The 16,238-nt window shown below is 44.1% G+C and overlaps 1 long non-coding RNA gene across 1 annotated transcript; it reads left to right on the plus strand.

Annotated features, from left to right (window-relative positions):
- The first annotated feature begins 6,433 nt into the window (after positions 1-6,433).
- On the plus strand, positions 6,434-8,243 carry LOC136458963 (uncharacterized). Its single transcript, XR_010760105.1, has 3 exons — positions 6,434-7,073; positions 7,523-7,681; positions 7,766-8,243. It is a non-coding gene; the product is annotated as an uncharacterized lncRNA (long non-coding RNA).
- Positions 8,244-16,238: the final 7,995 nt, after the last annotated feature.

Raw genomic sequence — 16,238 nt, forward strand, 5'->3', positions numbered from 1 at the left:
CAGATCATGTCCACCGAGGTAATGGCAGAGATCTCGATTGCCATCACGGCGATCTCGATTGCCATCTAGATTAGCCCTACGACCATGGTTATTGCAGCGATTGTCGTGGTTGTCTCGGCGGTTATCATCCTGGACATCATGGCGGTTATCCTCCCGACGGCGGTTGTCATCCCAACCACCATCATGGCCACTGTTTCCGCCTTGACGGTTGTCTGATGGGTCGTTGTTGTGTGAGCCACGTTGGTTGGGTGGCTGTGAGCGACTTGAGTACTGGCGGCTATGGCTTGACTCGACTAAGACGGATAGAGCCTAGGCTTGATTTACAATCTCTACGGTCTAGGCCATAGCAGCCGTCAGATAGGCTTGTATTTCATCATGAACTGCTTGGGTTTCTGGGGTGTTGGGTAGCCGTTGCATTGTCACCATGGCGACGGCTACGTTGGTGCTTAGAGTCCTAAAGACCTGTTTGTCCCCCACCCTGTCGAAAGCATTGTTGAGGTCGTGTGGCTGGACCCTTATGCGTCGTGCCTCCTCTTCTGCTTCAGCTTCGATTTGCCAGCGATTAAACCAGTCAATATTGCGTGCCTCGCATGCAATCCTTTCTTGTTCTATTTCACCAACTACTGGCGGTTCGTCATTGCTGACAACATTGATCAAATCCCCTCGCCTTGGCGGGAAAGACGGGAATTATGGGAACCCCAGGGCATGGTCTGGGATATCCAGATCGTATTCGATGCCTTCATCGTCGTGATGCTGGAGCTCGGTGTGGATGGAGGCATTAGACGCGATGCTAGACGAGGAGCTAGAGTCACCCTCTTGGACCATGTGGACAGACCCTTCTTGATAATCCTCAATCCGGATCATGTTGACGAAGTTGCGTGGCTTTGGCCGAGGTCGATGTATAAGACACAGATCTGAGCAGCGCTGTATATTATCCATGTAGTTGGAGGCAGCGTTTCACAGGCCATAGGGCTGGGCCTAGTAGTTCTCCGTCGAGGCTTCGCACTCAGAGAGCTAGAGTTCCACCGCAGAGGCTGGCCAGCGACGAGCGGAGTGCCCTTCAGGAGTAGATATGACCACGAGATCTATACCAAGTCATGCAGGATGACCAGCCCGAGCAGGTCGGGTAGATCTGTTGTGGGGAGCATTTACCTGCTCATTAGGTCGACTTTGAATTACACTTACCAGAGCTAGGGTTTCGGTGAGTTTGGTGCTGACCCAATCGATGGAGTCGAGCAGGTCGGTGTTGTCGATCTGCTTCCCTTTGTAGCAGGAAAGCAGATGACGAGTGGTCGTCGTGGCTAAAGATGATGCAGGCATGGTCGGAGCTAGATGTACTGTGGTTGGAGCCAAATCCATCGTGGTCGAAGCTGTATCCACCGTGGTCGGAGCCATAGCCGATGCAGGTGAAGCAGTGGTCGGCGCAGACTGAATCCACGCCTCCTCCGTGGTCATGGCGATGAAGTCATCAGAGCCGGTGGTCCAGGTGATCTGGCCGATGATGAACGTGAGGCCGTTCGGCGTAGCCATGGAGCCAGAGATGATGACCATCTTGTTTGCTTGGAGAGCAGTACGCACACCCCCTACCTGGTGCGCCACTGTCGATGAAATATGGTCAGCAGTCTACCTAGGGGTATGCCCAAGGTAGTAGATTGTTGGTAGATAGATGCGCAAGCCATAAACAAGACGGTGATGCAAGACAGACACGTGGTTTTATCCATGTTTGGCCGCCAAGAAGGCATAATACCTACATCCTGCGTCTGATTGTATTGCTGTATGTCAATGAGAGATGTTTTTTAGAGAGGTCCCCTGCCCGCCTTATATAGTCCGGAGAGCAGGGTTACAGATCTAGAAACTAATCATAGCCAGTTACAATTGCCATAGGTAGCCGGATAAGGATTCCTATTCTAACCGACTAGGATCTTGCTTAATTGCTAAATCTGTCTTGACTCCTTGCGTGGGACTCCGAACAGGTTAGCCGGGCCACGCGTCGTCCTTTGGTGGACCGGACCCTCTGATCTGGACCGGCCCAAGCCTAGCTGTAAGGGTATAGGGGTCAATACCCCCACACCAGAATACTTCTTCAAAAAATTCTAATACAAATGCCTCATGCACTCCCTGTTTTCAGCTTATGGGAAGATAAACCCCACTGCAGTCTCTAGTCCTTTACATGCATCTATACATATAACCAGATTTGAAACATCTCCTACAACCTTATGCAGCTGCTGCAAAAACCATTTCCAATTATCTTCAGTTTCTGACTCGAAAATTGCATAAGCTATATGGTACAACCAATTGTGTCCATCCACACTAGTAGCTGAAGCTAACTGACCCTTATATTTACCATGCAAACAGAAAGCATCTACCCCAATAAAAGGTCTGCAACTAGATAAGAATCCATCCACACATGGTCTAAGAGCAACAAACATCCTCTTGAATCTGTTTTGGTGCCAATCCTCTCTAACTCTATCTCTACTAAGCTACCAGGGGATACTTTCTCAATTTGAGCAGCCCAATTAAAAAGCAACTAAAACCCCTCCTCATATTTACCATGGATCTGCTCTAAAGCTACCTTCATACCTGACTATACCTTGGAGTATTTCAACTTAATGCCATAGTCACCCTCCAATTTGTCCCTATAGTCAGCTGCACCTTTGGTTGGATTCTTCTTCAGCCAGTCTGCCAACCTATCTGCACACCAACCTTGGGTGGCCATCTTCCCTTCTCTGAGTTTTGTGGTAGGACAGTTGTGTTCAAAAGGTAGCCTTTTGATCTACACAAACAAATGCAATAGGACATTAGTTGCATAAATAACAAATGTAATAAACAAGCAACTCCAACAGTAATGACAAATTTGCCTCTATTGTCTTGCATAAGAATTTCTAGAAGCATGTGTATGCCAAGGACATCCCTCTGCTTTACATTTGGCAATAAATCTAGTCTGGTCAGTTTGCAGATTAGCAAACTCAAAGCCTGTCTTCACTGCATGATGCCTAATTGCCTTCCTGAATGCAACAATATCAGGAAAGAGCCCTCTCTTTTCACAATTTTGGGGTTTTCTGGATCATGAATCACATGGACCTCCTATGGATCTACATCATCAATCTCTGCCTCAAGAGGAAAACCACCTTCAGTAGCACTAGAATCATTTGCATCAGCATTATCATATGGTTGTGGGTGAGAACTGTTAGCAGCTTGTGCATTGTTAGTGTACTGATGAGGAGGTACTGGCATGTACATTTCCTCATCATCGACACCCACATACTCCTCCTCATTATCAAACATGTCTGGCTCCCTGTCAGGCTCTAGTTGAAGCTCTAAAGGATACTCTAGTCCTTCATCTGGCTTAGTAGTAGGCTTGGTAGCAGGGCTAACAGGAGGATTAGGCTGCTCAGCAGGATCTGGAATAGGATTGTCATACCTATTGGGATCTGGAATAGGATTCTCATGCTCAACAGGAGGAATCACACAAAGAGGCTCTAGGGTAGCAAACTCATCAACATCTGCAACTTTTCTTTCAAAAACTCCTACAACAACTTGGCAATGCATCTGATCCTTATACATTTCAAACACATCATTCAGCTGGAAGTCATTAACTAGTATGACATCTTCACACATCCTTTTGTCAAAGAACCACACACAAGGACTCTGCGTAGGGGACCATTTGAACTGATTGGTCAAGCTTTGCATCAGCAACTCAAAAGTGAACGATCCTACCTCCATATCCCATTTAATCACACTACCCTTCGTGTAAGCTTTCCTACCATTACTGTCTGTAGTACAGAAACCTTCAACTTTAATCTCTAAGGAGAACAACCGAACCCTAGCAACAAACAAACAAGTCGCAAAAAATACACTAGGGTCAGCGCAATTCCTCGACCTACTCGCATCGCTACTCAGACTCAAGAGATTGAAGGTTGGAGATCCATACCTCTCCTTTCCATGCTCCATGTCCGCGGGGTTAGCCATTGCGCTCAATGGAACACCGTCGTGAGGTCGCTGGAGAGGCTCCAATTGTCCGGGATCTGAGAGGACAGCTCGGGCGCAGGCGGCAGTGGAGTTGGGCGACTACGGCAGTTGACTCAGGTCCGAGTGTGGGCGCGGGCTCCAGGACGCCAGTGGCTAGGGTTAGGGTTCCGCCGCCGTCACCGCGTTGGGAGGACAAGAGAGTGAGAGACAGAGTGAGCGCGAGGAGGAGAACAGACTGAGAGATAGGGCCACGGGCGCAGGGCTCTTTCAACTTCGGGACAGGGCCAAATACGTCCATACAGAAAAGCGAACAATACGCATACGCCTGTCAGTAGGCCCAAGCAGCTGGAAGACGTAAAAAATGGCAAAACTAAGTGAAACATCGAATTATAATGGTAAATATCAAAATATGTGAATTTTAATGGTACATTTCAAAGTTCTGAGAATTGTAATGATACCAATCCAAATAACCTTTTTTCTTCTCTCATCTCTCACAGTATAAAAAGCAACAAAGTAGGGGGGGATGGGAATCGAACAAGCGTCTGCGCGCATAGGTGGGGGTGGAGCGGTCAAGCGTGGGAGAGAGGATGAGTGATGAAGGTTTGATCCAAAGAACATCGGCCGTTGGATTTGAGTGAGTGAGAGAAAGTCGTGGTCAGGTGAATCTCGTCCTTTTGTTTTCATTCAAGGTGGGCTGTTTCTTGGTACATTTTTTCAGGTACATTTAGAAAAGTTCATGACTGTGGTGGATAGTGTTTTGTATGACTTCAGAGAAGTTTACATCGGTGAAAAGATATGTGGTAGAGATACTGAGCTGTAGCCGCTAGAGGAGGTGTGTAGCCAAGCTTCACTCTCAGCTCATAACGAATCATGACAGACTTTAAATTCATTTCCAGTTTGTGCTAGTAATGCTTGGCCGGTATGGCGCTGTGATTATTTGGTAGCGGTTGCAGCGCAGTTATGGCTACAGTACTGTTCAGTTATTAGTTTTTCAGCCATAGCAGCTTCCTTCTTTACCGTATACTCCCTTGCGTCCCTAGATAAATCAAGAGTAAAATGCGTCTTAGATCCATTATCTTTTCGTCCTATATCACTTAAATTCAACATCTTTTAAAGTCCAGGTTTGGTTTCTTAAACTTATTATAATGTGCACTCTTCGTTTATGTTTGCTTTTTACATAAACCTCCTTCTATTTCTTTTTCTTTTGCATGCATATCTCTCCCTCTTGTCCAGCTGTCCTCCATGTGCGCTCTTTGGCTCACCGGCCATGCCCTACCACGCCGCCAGCTTGACTCCATGCCCACACATGTCGTGTTGTTGGCGTGTTGCCCGTGTCCCGATAGGCGCAGCGCTGGCCGGCGCCCACCACGTTTTTGATTGGTCACTCGATCGCCTCGCGGGCTGCCCTAGCGTCGCGCGCACGTCCTTCATATCGGTCACTCTTGGCGCAGAGGTAGAAGAGCGTGTCATCCTCGCACGCAGAGGAGGGGCGCGTCGGGCCTAGGCAGGCACGGACGTGGACCAGCCGGTTGGCCGTAGCGCATGCCGACAACGGTCCAGTCAATATTTTTTTAGTTTGATCAAATTTATAGAAGAATACAATAATATTTATAACATCTAATGAACAAATTATGAAAATATATTTCATAGTGCATCTAATAATATCAATTTGGTGCTATATATCTTGGTGCATTTTCTATAAATTTAGTTAAATTTAAAAATATTTGACTTAGGACAACTCAGGAATTAATTTATTTTGAGACGTATGGAGTATATACTCCCTCGGTACCCTAATAGATGATTTTTAGATCTAGACGTATGAATTGAGGAGAAATAAAATATGTAATGTATAGGTAATGAAAAGGAGGAACATAGAGATATATTGAAATAAATGATTTTTTAGGTCTAGACGTATGGAGTATATACTTAATAACTTAATAACCTAGTAAAATATTACGCATAAAAGTTATATGTATAACTTAATAACTTTTCAAAAATAAAAGTTGCGGAAATATTTTTTTTCTTGGAAAGAAAAGTTGTGGGACTGCTCATGGTTCGCTGGATTTGAACGACGGAAGTGGAATTGGGGACTACAGAGCAGTGGCGGAGCGTGACCCAATATTAAGGAGGGGCTAATTCAATGCTAAACACTACAATATTGCTTACTCCTACGTCTCTTGCTCTCTGCTGCCCCTTCACATATACTACTAGGCTTTACCTACTTTAGTCTTCATCAGCACGCTACTACTAGTCCTTCGTGATTTTGCGAAGGCAAGCAGGGGCCGGAGCCCAGTTTCGCCTCTATTGAGCTCCGTCCCTGCTACGGAGCCACGAAGGCATAGGGAAAGGCTGCAGTGGGAGAGACAAAAAATTATAACAATGAGGGGGTATTTTGGTAATAAAAAAGTAGATGAAACAAATGCTTCGCTCTTGAATACTAGTATTAGGTAGAGATAACCTGAAACCAAAGGTCGTGCGAGGTGGGGGAGAGGATGATGTTGCAAGAGGCGCGGCTGCGATGCCGTGCCGGATCTGGGCGCCGTGATGGAGGGCGAGGGCTACGTTGTCGGCAAGGCGGCCGCTGCGGTTGGGGAGAGGGACCCAACCGCTGGCAGCGGCGATCGTCAGGATCTCGCCACCCCACCGAGGACACGGCGCCGACCGGATCTGAAGGTGACCTCAACGGTGATGGCAGACGAGGCCGTGGCACCGACCTAGGCACTGACCAAGATGAGTTTCGTCCACTGAGTCCGGGTGGGAGGAGCTGCGATGGGTGGCGCGCAAGCTGGAGGGCGACATCGATGTGAAGCTCTCCTCCTACGCGCGCCTCGCCCACGACGAGCTAGACGCCCTGGGAAGCGGGATAGACTTCGGGGCGGCCCACCGGCTCGTGCCCCACGGCCTCCATATCGTTCTATTCTCCCGCGACGCCTCCAAGGGCCAGGACGTGGCAGGGAGGATCGTGGCGGAGGCTCCTGATCACGTGGCCGTCATCGTGGAGTCCCGGCAGCGTCGACGTGATGACGGCGCATCGGTGGAGGCCTTCGCGGCCTGAGCGGTGGAAAAACAATGGACGACGCGCCGTCCTCGCCGCTTCCACCATGGTATGTGTCTGAACCCGCCCGCTCAAGAATCTCTAATCCATTCATTAGTTTTTCTCGAACCTAGATTTCCTCTTCCAGCAGCCACGGCACGGACCATGGTGGTGACCATGCGGCCGGTACCAGCATGCTGGACGCCACCATGAAGCAACGTGATGTAGGTCAGAGCTGCCAACAGGAGTGAATTTAAGTTGTAGGGCCGTTGCAAGCACACAAGGATCTGACTTTGCCATGGTAGTCACTGGTAAGCAAAGTGGGCTGCTTGACCAGCCAATAGCGCACACCACTTGCTCGACAAAAGTCCTCAACGCCAACAGTTGGGTGGGAAATTGTCTCTGAGTTTCAATGGTTCTTTTCTTTATTTCACTTTGTTAGTTTCGAATGCTTTGACTTTGTGTTGATATGTTATATTTTTTCCTTAACGATTATATTTGAACTACTTACTTATTTAGGTTCTTGGTGAAGATGGAATCTTGGAAGAGCAGATTTTAAATGTTCTGGGGTCCAGTAAGACTTGCTTGTCCTCCTCCCCCAACAGAAACACACATACACCAATCAGTTCCATCTGATGCTACTCTTACCAGTTCTTTTCGATCTTCAAATGAACTCATGTAGTGTGATTATATTGATAGATTATATTGATTGTATCTTAGCTAAGTTCTCATATGAGCTATATCACTGCACATATATCACAGGGAAGAGGAAATAGTGGCAGATCACCACCGATAGAGCATTGTCGCCTCCATTGCAACGGAACAACGGAACTCTTTCGCATTTATAGACCAGGTATTTGTTTTGCCAGCTGTCATTATTTTAAATCCATAAATAGAATTGGTTACTCTGTTGCTGAACCCATCGTCATATGTTTCAAATTGTGAGTTTAATAAGTGTAGTTGTGTACTTGTGGTTGGTGTCCCTTATGCTCTGAAATGATTTACACGAGAAAACCAAATGGTGGTCGTCCCCCATTGATGACTTCCACGAAAAAACAAATGCTCATAAACAACATGTCAATATAATCCGGAAATTAACCTATATTTTTATTATTAGAACTATTTCTGGAGATTATTTTTTTGTGGCGTCTAACATGGCCGTAGCGTTCAATGCTACCCAAAGGTACTATAGTTTTTATACGTACTATAATTTTTATATTCTTATACATAATACATGTGCAACTGAATGCGCCCAATATTGTGAGATGCAAAGAAATGCTACAAGAGGCACATTAATAATTTCAAACTATTCATGGCTCAAGTTAATTTTTCGCCTTCGTGTGTAGGTAGAATCCATAGATTCAGATGCTATCTCCTCTGGCATTCTTTGTTCGTAATGGAAAAAAACTAGCTGTGGGGGAAAGAAGCCTTATAGACATCGAAACACACTGTGGGAAGGTAAGGAACTAGCAATGCATCCATTATCATTCCCGGTTTCTTTTCGTATTCACTGCATTACTGTTGCGCAACATATTAATTGTTTCATTTCACACTATTTCTCTAGAGAAGTTCTGTATATTTAATGAGGTTGATTGTTAAAATTTTGGTCAAAAAGCTCAATCTTGATGAAATTTGAGTAAATACAATCCTGGTTAGAAGCTTATATCATATATTTGACGCACAGATTTTGCAGCATATGTATGGCGCCCTCCAACAAGTGTGGCGCTGGGTACCTGAAATTGGTAGGGGATTGGATGATTTAGATGGTTTTTGCAGCAATTTCTATGTGCTCCTATCTTAATCACCTATTTTTTTCATGTTATGGTGTACTTGCAAGCGTTCGAGTTGAAGTACTCGGTGTTGACCTGGGAAGGAGCAGAAGCCACAAGAAAGTGATTAAACCAAAAATTAGGTGTCTATAAATATTTCACATGAGATTTCCTGTACATACATCGTATGAGATTTTTCATGAAATAATATAATATCCTGTAAGTTTGAATTGCTCATTTTTCTGTGAATCTTGAATCTATCTCATTTTAGATCACGTTTGGTTGTTACTTTGCATCACCTAAAATGTCACCGTGGCGTTAGCACAGGCAGTATACTATTCAGTTAGATGAGAAAATTTATGTTTTATTGTGTGCAGTCAGTCAAATGGATAACAAGCAGAGGTTTAGTCTGTTGGAGGATGATGGCAAGGTGTTGATCCAGGCAAAACCAGAGGCACAGTATGTTCTCTGCCCGAAATTTACTCCACTAAATACTATAGTTTGTTTCTACAAAGCAGCAATGCATTTCGCATGTTCACTTTTTCCTTTTAACTTTGCGTAAGATGGAAATGTTTTCTATAGAATATTACAACTTGCATTCCTATAATTTTAAAGAGATGTAATATTCTTCCAAACTGGAAGACCTTCAGTGTTTAGAGTTCAGACTATGTGTATGATGGTTTGCTAGGTATTTATTGTTAAACTACTTTATGTTTCAAATTTCTTTCACATATGGGTTGAATGCTTTAAGCATAAAAATTGATATTGATATTTGATACTATCCGTACCATACACAGTTATGTTTCCATGTTGTATCAATACTATACACAGTTATGTTTCCATGTTGGACTTTTCCATACTCTGACATAACCTTCTTTAAGTGATCCTTTATAAGTTTTGTTTTCTCCTAACATTACGAGAACAGCAAGGCAAGATAAATAGATGTTCAAAAACTAAGTTAGGCAAGGTAAAATCTCATGTCTGCGGTGTTGACTGCTCTGCAGGTAAATTTTGGTTTATTCAAAAACTGAGTTAGACCTTGTTTGGATGTTATCGGATTCAACTTAATCCATGTGTTGGGGTGGATTGGAGTGAAATTTAGTTCAAGTTTCACTCCTATCCACCTCAACACATGTGGATTCATAAGGATCCAACTACATCCAAACAAGGCCATAGGAATATCTCGTCCAGTGGCATCTAGGTCAGTCAATTCCATTAGTTTATTCCTTGCCGGGAATTTGAGAAGCTTTAGGGTGATGGTTAATGACGCCTATTGTGCTGCTCGGAGATTTGAAGATGGAACTGCAGTGTTTAGGGAAATGTGGAAATTGCTGGGAGATTTGAAGATGCAACTACAGTGTTTAGAAAACGTGGGGATCTGCAGATGCAGTTGAACCATCGACATTTATATTTGTCACAATCAAAACTTGGATTTTATATTCTAATTGTTTATGCTTTGTGAAAACCCATGTAATATTGATGATTGGTTACAAACGGAGTGCTGTGAATATCGTGTTCAAAGTATAATTTTTTTCCCTAGCCTGAGCCTCGTCGTGGCTCGCTTCTGAGGATGGCCACGCCGTGGAGCCTCGCATCACAGCTGCCGGCTGCGAGCGTCGCAGCTGACGCGGGGATACAGCGCCAGGGCCGTCGTGATTGTGGCCTTGCAGAGCGGCACCGGCCCCTCAGAGCCATGCGTCTCTGTTGCTGCGGCACCTCCACCCGCGAGCAAAACTCATGGCACCAGGAGCAGAACCCACCGCATCGAGATGTGTAATAGCGTAGATGTGACGAGTGTTTTCAGCGGTTTTGCAAGCATAGGGTATAGAGACAAGGAAAATAACTATACAAATGACAATTATTTGCAATGACGTGAATACACCAGTGATACAAATAATTATGTGCATAGGAAAATACTATTTTTAGGTTTTTACCGTAGCATAACACGGGCACTATACTATTTCTATAATATAGTGAAAATGATGCAATGAATTGAAATCTCTCTTAATTCTGGTTGTACTCTATTTATATCACGGAATACCACCGGAGTTTGGTTGCTTTTATGTGTATCCCTCAAATGAAGCCGTGGCGTTAGCACGGGCACTGTACTAGTGGCATATACCAAAAGGATGATCCTAGAAACAGCTTCATTAATGCTGATGAAAACGCTCAAAACTAGGGATGAAAGTGTAAAAAGAATATTACTACATACGCCTTGGTGTTTTATTGTACTTTTTTGGAAAGATAGAAATGAAAATAGAAGCCGAAAATTTCTATCTTTCAAAAGAATATTGTACTTTTCCGAACACTGTAACGATTTACCGGTTTAGGACACGAAAATTCCCATCGATATTATATAATTCTTTTGCCTATATCTACATTCTTATAGTCCTGTGTTATTTGATTCTATCACTTAAGGATGGTTTACATGTGTGCGAACTCGTATGGGTAATAAAGCATGTTTTTAGTTAAAGAAAAGGTAAAGCATGACTGAAGTCTCCTGGCCTAGCAATATTCGTATGTATGGTGTTGTAACCTTTTTTAGTATATACAATTTATTATTACCAACTCATATCAATGTATCGTAACACGGGAGTTGCTATATTTCAAGTGCTTGATTTTCTAAAAAATTTCAAACAATAATCTTAAGCAAACAAATAGTACAACTAAAAAAATAACTCACAAGATACAATTTACATTTTTTCTATAACCAAATAATGACAAAAGTGCATGTCGTCTGATCAACAATAAAAAAAATCACACATCTAAGATATATATATTTTTAGCAGAACATCTAAGATATATGAATAGTGCAAAACAAATGAGTTAAATCGAGCTCCCGGTGGCCCATAGTCTGAGAGAAACCCCGTCAGGAGATAACAATAGTTTTTTTTAGAATAACAACAATAGCCTTTCTACCTTCGTGGACTCCTTTCACCCCAAAAAGAATTGCCTGGGATTTTGTGCATGTATAAAGTTGGACTATATTTGTAGAAAATATTAGTAAACTTTATATCTCTAGAAAAATATTATAAAATTATATTTAACAACTAATCTAATATACTTGTTATGCACCATAAATATTAATAATCTATTATGTATATTTGGTTAAAATTGAAGATATTTGACTCTTGGAAAATGAGAATTTTGTGGAACCGAGAGATCTTCGAGGATGGAGAGAGTACATACATCATAGGTCTTGCAATCGTCGTGGATATAATTTAGCTCGCTGCTGTGTAAGTTTGGGCATTTTACGGCGTGGAGTGATCCTCTCCCAAACTTTGTAAACAGTTTTTTTTTTAATTATAAACATTTTTTAGGTTCTTGATTTGACTGTAGGATGAGCAGTGCTTCAGTTTTGAAAAATAATGGCTTTTTAACACATCGCCATGGCCAAGCTTTCACTGGACTGCAGTTAAGCAACTCTAGCAGGCCTCTACTTGGATCCCACAACTAAGTATGGGTGCCAAGGTCAAATACTGTGCTCAGCAGGACCTCTACTTGAGCCCTGAATTTTGGGTGGGCACAGAAATCATACCTCCAGCACCCATTCATGAGGGCTCTAGGCCAGGCCCTGAAACAACGGTTTCCACCCATTTTTCTTGTGACAAGTTCCGTCCCTCGCATCACCCGCTCTGCTTCTCTGCTCCACGGCGGTTGGATCTGCTCCCCAGCAGCTCGATCTTCTCCCTAGCAGCTCGATCTGCTCCTTGCGTGCTTGTCCCTCCCTCCGGTATGGCCTACGACGGATGCGGCGGCATAAGGCCTGCACGGCCACCCGAGGCGCGATGGCGCGGATCCGGCATCGCCTCCCTCCCTCTAGCTCCTCCCTACCCTCCCTCAACTCCGGCTCCTCCCTCCCTGTGGCCTCGAGTCTGCGTCGGTGCCTTTGCTCGGGTTTCCCTCTCACACGCGTGTGCGCCCGTCGAGGCTCCTCCGGCCTCCGACCGCCGGGCCACCGCTCACACGCGTGAGTGGCCACCGAGGCTCCTCCCTCCCCTGAGCCGCCGTTCAGGGTGGTGCGCCCAACGCATGCATCCATCGGTCCCTGTACAGAGGAAGAAGAAAGAGACAATGACAAGCATGTCTTGTTTGTCATTCTACCGGAATAGATTTGGGGCTCAAATTTGGGTGCTGCTGTTGAAGTGAAAGAAATAAAATTGAGCCCACAAATATGAGGAGCACCCAAATCAAAGTAGGGATCCTGATTTGGGTGCCCTGCCGAGCCAGCCAACCAAATGTCAGCCATAGCCTTCCTATGTTCCTCACTTGCAAAGTACGTAAGGAGTAAAGGTGTGTTTTTGTTGCTCTGAACATGATTTGCAAAAAGTATTTAACCCTCAATTTATTGGTAGTTGCCTACTTCACGTCTCAAGGCGTTTGCACAATGCAGGCAGATGATTATGAATTGGGCTAGTGTAGGTTTATGCTTACAATTTCTCACGTACAGGTACATGAGCCGAGGAAAAAGAACCTTTGCATAAACTAGGTCATATATGGATAAAATAAAATACATGACCTGAGAACAAATTGAAACAATTTTGCGGTTAAACATCAAAGCAAGGTTCAGTTATAAATAGACAGAACAAATAGGCACGCCAATGGGATCGTGATGTGCCCGTCGCCTACGAAATCAGTGGATTTCGGTGATTTCAGAAAGGACGCGGTCTTCATATCTGGGTGTAGTTATAGGTTTGTTTGTACACGAATGGTGTGAGTAGTGTGCGTATGTTGAGTGAGCATGTGTGTGTACGAATAGATGCTACAGCTATACCCAGATGAGAGGCACTAAAAAAAACAGGGATCTTATACATAATCCAAGAAAGCCTCATCGATTTTCTTGGGAAAATCCAAATACCACTAGTTAGGGTTCCTTCTACCGATTGATTTTTAGTCAAAAACATTGCAAAATCATTAACAAATGATCAAAAGGATAGACGAGGGAAGCTACACTTCCTCCTCTTCATGGGCGTCCATCCAGGAAAGCGTGGCACATCAGATCAGGGCTAGGCCATCATCCCGTCTCCCTCTGCCTCGCTCTCACGGACGGGCGCTAGGCCGCTAGCTCGGGAAAAAAAATTGGATAGATCCGCGCTCTAGCATATACCGTCTCTAACAAGGTGTTTTGCTTCCTCCTACTAAAATTTAGTCCTTATTAAATTCATGTTTAGACATATAGTATTAAAAATAAATTAATTATAAAACTAATTATACAGATTGAAACTAATTTACGAGATGAATCTATTAAACATAATTAGACTCAAATTTAGTCTTTCTAATTAATACCTAAATACCCGATATAACATCTACTAAACTTATCCCTGGATCGAACACCCAAACGCTTTAGATTTTTCTCTATCCATCTATTCCGTGATTGACTTGGTCCATGTAAGCCCACGAAAGACAGACTGATGAGTGCTGTTGGATCATTGAGACCGTACACAAGGCAGCAGACCAGGGGCGGTATACTCTGGAACACGGTGGATACAACAACTATCCAATTTTTTTTTCCGCTAGCTCTCCCTCGCGTGGCGCTGGGCGTGTTACGACTTGCGTGCCACACGCTGGTGGTGCGTGCAAGAGGAAAGGAAAATAAACTGACGGGAAAAAAAGAAGCACGCAAGGTAAAAGATAAGGCAATGGCATTGTGTCATTCCATATGCTGAATTTATAAAAAAGAGAGAAAAATAGATTGAAAGATCTCCATCCCTCCGCTCTCCCACGCGCATGCACGACGCCTAAATAGCTGCAGTAGGCGGTTATAACAGATGAGTCACTTTACAACATGTACAACATCCCGATCTATTTTTGAAATATCTAGCTGAAACACTTGCAACATTCGTACGAAATAGCTGAAATACTTGCAACAAGCATTTGAAACACTTGTAAAAGCACATGAAAACTCTTGAAAACCATTACAAATATATACAACATCCAGATAAAATAGTTGCAACATACGTGTGAAACATATACAACATCCAAATGAATCACTTGCAATGAACGTCTGAAAAAATAGATGAAAACATTTAGAACATACACTTGAAACATACGTGTATAGCCATTGCAACATGTGCAACATCAAGATGAAACACTTGCAACATCCAGATGAAACATCTGAAATACTTGAAACATAAGTTGTCACCTTGCTACTTGGACGAGGTACCCGAGCAGTATGGACACGCCGACGAAGGAGAGCAACGTGACGGCCAGGAGCTTCCACAAGAAGGTCGAGGTCCCCGCCAGGGAGGTCCACATTGATGAGTGCCCGAAGGAGGTCGTCATTGTCGTCCCACGCGCCGGCGTCGATGAGGTTCTAGAGGAGTGGGCGCGGCGTGTGTTGGTATATTTTAACGCACACAGATAAAATCACAAGCCCACGAATACCGCTGTAGCTTTTATCCAGAAGTATTTCAAGTATCGTATGCATATGGGAACGTGTGAGACTAACTTCTGTCTAACTTAACTAGGGGTACCAATAAGGTTAGGATAAATAGGAGCGTAGAGAGGATAACTAAGGTTCTCTAGTTCTAACTTGGGTAAGCTATGCCTTCTATTATTCAATTGGGGACATTACTAGGGAAAGACACCAGCAAATGATGCTTTTCTTCGCAACCGCGTTCTACGTACGCCTATAAACAGGAGGTGGACTATAAAGGATCAACGAAGCTATATAGTACATGCTATATAGAACTTATGTCACACACACGATCTACCACCTTTTGGAATGCAGGGGGGCTCCACGATTAATATTTTAACCTACAACGTCTATAGATTAAAGCACTTAAAAGAGAGTCGTGATCCTGATGAACAATATAAATAATTATTTACTTAAATTAGAAGCTGATTACCTAAGAAATCTCAAAAGCAGCTTAAGTAGAACTTGTATCCGCTAAGGTACAAGCCGTGGAGAGAGCACCGACAGACCGACACCTACTCAAACTCTTTCCTCACTCTCTATCTCATTATTCTATTTATAAGACTAGATCCTATGGATGACTAATCTTCTCTTGATTGTTGGCTCTGATCCTGAAGATATGAATTAGGGTTTCAGAGATCTGCTGAGGGAGGGGGCAGGAGCTAATATATATAGGCCGGAGCGTCCATCATGAGCTCTTAGATCAAATCGACTTAAAGAACGGCGTAGATGCAACCTATAAGGCGGTGGAGAACCGACATAACGAGGCGGATGCTGACTGGTGGCCCTAGGGACCGAGCGCCCTGTAAGTGGGGCGGGGCGGCCCCACATGGCAGCCCCTCGGCTCCCATTTCAGTGTGGTGTCCTCTGGAACCTTTTGGTGCCCGTTTTACGGCGGATAAGCACGATTAATTCTGTCATGTAGGTCCGCCTTGACGGTTTTCTGGATAAACCCTGCAGAAAATACAGATTCACCAAAACTCGTAAAATTTGTTAGTTTAAACTCCTAAACCTTTGTTGGTGATCACAATTATGCCCTTATACATGTTTT

Source organism: Miscanthus floridulus, chromosome 6 (assembly GCF_019320115.1).
Source record: "Miscanthus floridulus cultivar M001 chromosome 6, ASM1932011v1, whole genome shotgun sequence".
Classification (NCBI taxonomy): Eukaryota; Viridiplantae; Streptophyta; class Magnoliopsida; order Poales; family Poaceae; genus Miscanthus; species Miscanthus floridulus.